Genomic DNA, 6,464 nt, shown 5'->3' on the forward strand with positions numbered 1-6,464 from the left:
CACCTCGGGAGCAGGTCCTCCAGGACTAATCACTCTTCAGTATCTGTATCTGACATCTTGACCACAGCCTAGTGAGACACTTGGGGCCAGATCTACCCAGATAAGCTGCACTTGATTTCCTGACCCCCAGAAACAATGTGCAATAATAAATATTTGTTGGTTTTTTTTTAAGTCACTAAGCATTGGTGGAATTTGTTATGCAATGATAGATAACTTATACAATAGTTTTCTTACAAATGCATCACCAACCTATTAGCAAGAAAGCAATTCTAATGGGGAAGGTATAGCTCAATGGTAGAGTGCGTGCTTTACATGCATGGGGTCCTGGGTTCAATCCCCAGTACCTCCATTAAAAAAATTAAAATAAATAAGTAAATAAACCTGATTACCTCCCTCCCCCACCAAAAAAAAAAAAAACCTAAAAAAAAAAGAAAGCAATTCTAATAGTTTAAAAGCCTTTAAATATTATTACTCCCACAAACTCTGAAAGAGGCAGATAATTACAAGGAAGTCTTAGAGAAGGTGAATTATTTCTTTAATTCTTGGGGATTAGATTATAGGATAAAAAGGTATCTCAGATTTCAATGCATTTTTGTTCATCACTTGCACTGTCAGGTTATTGCTATTTTAAAAACCACCTGGCAGTTCACTTATGGCCTTAGAATATTAGGCTTATAGGTGCATACATGGTATATGTGTGATTTAGAAAAAAGTTTTGCAACTTTTTAAAGTACTGAAAATATCGCTAGCTAGCATTCTACACACTCCTGTCATTACCAATCTGTTTTTCCCACTTGGATGAATGGTCACGATTATTCTTAGAGAAAGGTTTGGCTTGTGGGCAAACTCATCTTTGATAATCTTTCTCAGCTCCACTCACAGAAAAGGTGGGGGGTTTTAAAAATAATCAAAGCCAGAACAACAACAATAAAATAATAAGAATAATAAAAACAAAGACAGTTTACTATTGCTACTATAGCAAATTACTGAAAACTTAGTGGCTTAAAACAACACAAATTTATTATCTTACAGTTCTAGAGATCAGAAGTTCAAAATACATCTCACTGAGCTAAAAATCAAGATGTCATCAGGCCTGCATCCCTTCTGAAGACTGGAGGGGGAAATCAGTTTCCTTGCAGTTTATAGAAGCCATGTGCATCCCTTGGTTCATGGCCCCTTCCTTCATCTTCAAAGCCAGCAGTATAGCATCTTCAAATCTCTTTCTTTCTCTGACCTCTGCTGTTTCCATTGTCACATCTTCTGTGAGTCTCCTGTCTCCCCCTTTCCCTTATAAGGACCCCTGTGATCACATTGATCCATTGGCAGAATCCAAGATAATCTCCCCATTTCAAGATCCTGAACTCAGTCTCATCTGCAAACTCTCTTCTGCCACGTGTCAGCCGAGGTGGGCTGAAGTGGGATTCGAGGAGGTGAGTGGCCCAACCAGAAAAATGCATGAGGAGCTGCCATGCCGCGAGACGGACTGTCCAAGGAGCCGACATGGAGCGAAACAGCACTTTATTCTACTACCACAAGGTAGTGCGTGCTCTCTGTGGTGCACCTGTCCTGCTTTTATCTATTTTCTGCCTGCACATGCACAGTGTTCATTTCTTTGTTCGTGAAGCTTACATAACACCACTAGCACATGCATACTTCCACTTTCTTTGTTCTAAAACTTATACAACCTGGCACATGCATACAGTCATTATTTACCTTATACTACAAGCATGTTGTTGTGACCTGGCCTTGGGTCCCACAGCCTATTCATTCAAGGTCGCTGACACCATGTAAGGCACCATATTCATGGGTTCCTGGAATTAGAACATGGACATCTCTACAGGCCATTATTCTGTATACAGGTGGGCTCAGAACAACAGATGAGAAGCAGAATGGAAATGCACCTGTGGTGAGTGGGCTACAGAGCTCCAGGCCCAGACGTTCAGGGAAGCTCAGTGGAATTTCATTCCTGGGTGATCATTGGAACTAAAGCTCTCAAATTAGATGGGGGATGGAGCTGGATCCCTGCTTAAAGTTGTGGGCTGGGCCAGCCTAGGCTAGGGGCTGACCGAGATTGCTACTGAAGCCTGCCTGGGCTAAGCCACAGGTCCAGAGAAGTGGGGTGACCAGGACTTATCCTGTGGCCCAGGGAGTAAATCAGGCTATACACTGGCTTAGTGCCAGGATCCGTGTCATCCTTAATTGCGCCATGGGGCAGCAGTGTCCAACCGTCATATTGAGAGCCAGTCCTGGACTAAAACCTTGAGGATGGGAAGGAGGTAAATGTAAAACCGCAAGACTGGGAGGTGTGAGCACAGGAGAGACATGAGGAGGAACATAACAAACTCTGAACATGGTCCATAAACCCATATAAAACCTCAAAAAGATGTAACACTAAGGCAGTCAACAAAATCAGTAAGTAGCATCTGAGTTTATTTCCAGTGAAATTAGTTTAATGAAATGATCTGACAAAGACTTTAAGCATGTTTAGTTTGCCCAAAGAGATAAATGAAGGATCTTGAGGTCCTGCTTATATTTGGGAAGTCTTCACATTTTATAGCAAAAGAAGAGGAAAGAACACCCAAAAGTCACTTCCCCTGAGTCCCCTAGACCGGTGCTGTCCACTAGAACGTTCTGCGATGATGGAAGTGTTCATATCTGTAATGTACAATAAGGTAGCCACTAGCCACGTGCGGCTGTGGAGCATGGAACTGTGGCTAGAGTGAAGAACAGAATTTTACATTTTATTTCTTTAGTTCTTTTCAATTTGAGTAACCACATGTGGCTGGTGGCTACCCAGTTGGACAGTGCAGGTCTAGATATTTTTTTAATGCATATTTTTGGGTTGTGCCACTAATATATGCATTATAGAAAATTAGATGCATGTTAAATTCAAATTCGGGGGCCTATGCTTCTAAATTTTTCTCTACTGATGTCAGATGTACTTATAAATACACACACTTTTCTTTTCAGAAATGGGATCATACTTAACATACTGCTTTTAATGTTTAAAAAAAGTAATATACAGGGAACATCTCCCCATGCCAGAACTCTATGTTTACATAATTTGAAAAAAAATTTTTAATTGAAGTATATGGTGTACCAACACAACTAGTTTGGATTTTGTTAGAGAAAAGGAGTGTGTCCTTACTTTGGAGGCTATTTGTAAGGAAGATCTCACAACTGGGATTTTAAGGTCCAAGTTTGAAAAGGTGGTTCCTTTGCCAAGTGTATAAAAATGTCTTGAGAGGCTGTATTACCCACAGAGAGAACACAGAGATGTCGTGTCCAAGTTGAAAAATAATTCTGAGCCTGGAGCACAGATATAGTTTCATCTGGGAGACAGGACAAAATTTTGTCTTGAAAGTTGGAGGGATGCTGGATCCTTACCCTTTGCTGAATTTTGGCTACATAGTTTATCCATAGCTTATTGGCTTTTCTGTAATAAAGAGTTTCTCAGATCAAAAATTCTATTCTGTTCTATTCTCTTTTTTATGTGTAAATATTTAAATTGATTAAAAAAGGCGTTATTGATTAATTCCAAATCTGGAAAATTGGTTCGCATATAAGGGAATAGGTTGAGATATTTATATTAAACATAACACATTTTAAGGTGTGTTTTGGAATCAAATTTAAAATAAACATACTGTTGTTTTTACATCGTTTATATTTTTTAACTTCCTTGCAGAGCAAATAGTTAAAAAACCTATCAAGCTCAAAGGGGCTGTTGTGTGGGTACTGTTAGGACTACAATAAGGTAGTTGTTCTATTCTGTTCTCATTAAGGTCATTCCACAGACTTAAACGGCTCCAGTCCACCACAGCCCCAAGTAACATTCCTGCGAATTCTTAACTTTGTGAACTTATCGTTTATAGAGAGGCAGAGAAACTGCCTCATTTGAAGACATAAAATCTTTCAAACAAGTAGAACCCCTTTTTAGTTGGCAAGGATTTTAATGGGCATCTGCTCGGTATACATGTTAGGTCACATTGCATGAAATTGAAGAGTAGAGGACTTTTTTTCAGGACCTCAGGGGTTAAACTGCAGATCTGAGGTGGAAGCTCTGAATCAGGACAGGAGTTCAAATCCTGGTCACTCCTCAGGCACCTCCTCTGGGTCCAGAGCAAGCTGGCTCATCTCTGAGACTCAGTGCCTCCGTTTGTAAAGTGGGCCGGAATTAGTAACTAGCACGTAGGGTGTCTAAGGATGAAATGAGCAACGCCCGTCAAATGCCTACCCGTGCCTGCCACCGGCAGCACCCCGGAGATGTTAGTTAGTGATATAACACAGGTGTCAATGATCTGAAAAGGAATTTATGGTCCTGATAAACTGAAAAGGTGCTAAGGGGCAATGTGGCAAAACAGTGAGGTCAGAAATCCTATGGTAAAGCCAGTCAGACAATCTTAAAACTAGAGGAAGGATATTTCAACAGAAGTAGAAAAGGACCTAGGATTATACCTTTGGAATCTTTGAATAGGTGAATCTTTTTATTCTGAGGAGCCCTCAGTTAATAACTCTATATGTAACTGACTTCTGGTCTTCACTGATCGTGGAGAATTTATACAAAAAAACTGACCAGTTCAATTCACAAAGAGATGAGTTGAATGTCAGACATACGTGCTGAACAAAATTAAAACTACTCCAAGCTATCTGGGCTAAGGGATAGTTTCTCTTGATAAATAAACAACTAACAAATACTGTGGACAGTAAAAAAAAAAAAAAAAGAAAAAAAAAGAAGGGGAAGTTTTTTTCCCTAAAGATTACTTCCTTTTTATTACTTTCTTTTTAAAAAAAATTTTTTTATTAAAGTGCAGTTGATTTACAGAGGGGTAAATGTTTTAGTCTTTCATTTAAAAATAACATTTCATCTATTTATAATTATATTTAATATCAGATATTATATTTAAATATAATATTTAAAATAGAATATATTTATTTATACTGTGAAGGAAAAGCTGGGCTGGTCTAACAAGATAACTCACAGGTCTAGGAATGTGAAGGAGAGGCTGGGCTGGGCTAACAAGTCTAAGTACTGGAATACTGATCTGAGTTCTGCTGGACTAACTTGTAAATCTAAGTTAATTAGTGTTGGTTTGCTGTTTATGTTTTTTTGCTAGCCAGCTGGATTTTCAAAGATACATATCTGGCTTTGGAATGTTAGTTTGCTGCCTCCCCGCCTCCACTTTTGTGATGATAATGCTGCTAAAGCTGTTCCACGCCTATTGGCCGAATACCCCAAGCTTGTACTTTACCCTATAAAACCTCATGTGCACATCTTGAAGGTGCTCAGAGCTTCGGAGCAGAAGCCCCTCTGAGCCCGCCGGCGTAATACATCTGAGTACTCCAACCCTCCGAGTGGTGCTTGTTTCTTGACTGGCCTGTCATTTCCGTAACAATACTAATATTAAAATATAATATTTAAAATATAAATTCTTATAATTATTTAAAATAATTAAAATATTTGATAATCACATAACATATTTTAGCCCTCTCAGCCCATTCTCTGTGAATGCTCCCCCACTGAACGTTTACTGCTTATCTGCAAATGGTTTTCGATAAGAAAGATTCTTTCACCAAAACAGAAGGTGCAAACAAAATAATGCAAGTGTTCAACTTCATCAGTAATGAAAGAAATATGTATTAACCATGAGCTGCTACTTTTATTCAATTCAGAAAGATTTTTGAAACATAACAATGGCTAACAGAGGCAAGGGCTTGGCAGAATGAACACTTCCGTAGATTTCCAGTGAGTAGCAACAACAAAAACAAAAAGCATATTGTCCCCAAGCCCAACAAGGGAATATTTAACTAAAATGTGCCACCCACAGGAAGGAATTTCACAGCCAGTACAAGTGAGGCTCATGGAGCTGTGACATGGTAAAACTCACACACACACACACACACACACACACACACACACAAGAAACAAAAGAATACGAGGTACTTAGGATACCATGATTACAGCTGTGCCTGAAAAATACACAGGAGTCACAGGAAGAAATATAGCCATGGGGTGACCAGGCAGTGAGATGACAGTGATCACCTTCCATCTTTGTTTTTCTCAAAGTTCCAACAATAAGGATGTATTATTTTTAAATATTTTCTTTTATAGTTTATTTAAAAATTATTTTAATTATGTAAAAATCTAGTAGTCAAACATCACCGCTCTCAAGGTGAGAAAAGCCCAGGTTGCAGGGACAATGGGACTCTCCATACCAGCCTCTGAAGGTTTCTAGAACATTCCTGAGAGCCTCAGCGCCTACCTGGTGAAAAAGACTTTGCCAGTAACCTGTACTTATCCTTGGGGAAAAGGCACTAAGCCACCAGAGCTTCATGGTGCAGCGAGGCTTTATAATCCTAAACAGCTTTTCCTCTTATTTCACCTTCTCCATCTTGGCCAGCTTTTTTTTTAACTAAAAAAATTTAAAAAAAAATTTTTTGGGGGGGTGGAGGAGGTGATTAAGTTT

General features: G+C 39.1%; 1 long non-coding RNA gene and 1 other non-coding gene across 2 annotated transcripts; one reads left to right on the forward strand and one right to left on the reverse strand.

The window, feature by feature from the left end:
- Nucleotides 1–277: 277 nt before the first annotated feature.
- Nucleotides 278–349, forward strand: TRNAV-UAC. The gene has a single exon. It is a non-coding gene; the product is annotated as a tRNA-Val (tRNA).
- An 805-nt stretch (nucleotides 350–1,154) lies between these two features.
- Nucleotides 1,155–5,917, reverse strand: LOC116666500. Its single transcript, XR_004323395.1, has 3 exons — nucleotides 5,904–5,917; nucleotides 4,105–4,109; nucleotides 1,155–1,223 (listed from the first exon to the last, which is right to left on the reverse strand). It is a non-coding gene; the product is annotated as an uncharacterized LOC116666500 (long non-coding RNA).
- Nucleotides 5,918–6,464: the final 547 nt, after the last annotated feature.

The sequence above is a fragment of the Camelus ferus genome, chromosome 10 (genome assembly GCF_009834535.1).
Source record: "Camelus ferus isolate YT-003-E chromosome 10, BCGSAC_Cfer_1.0, whole genome shotgun sequence".
NCBI lineage: Eukaryota > Metazoa > Chordata > Mammalia > Artiodactyla > Camelidae > Camelus > Camelus ferus.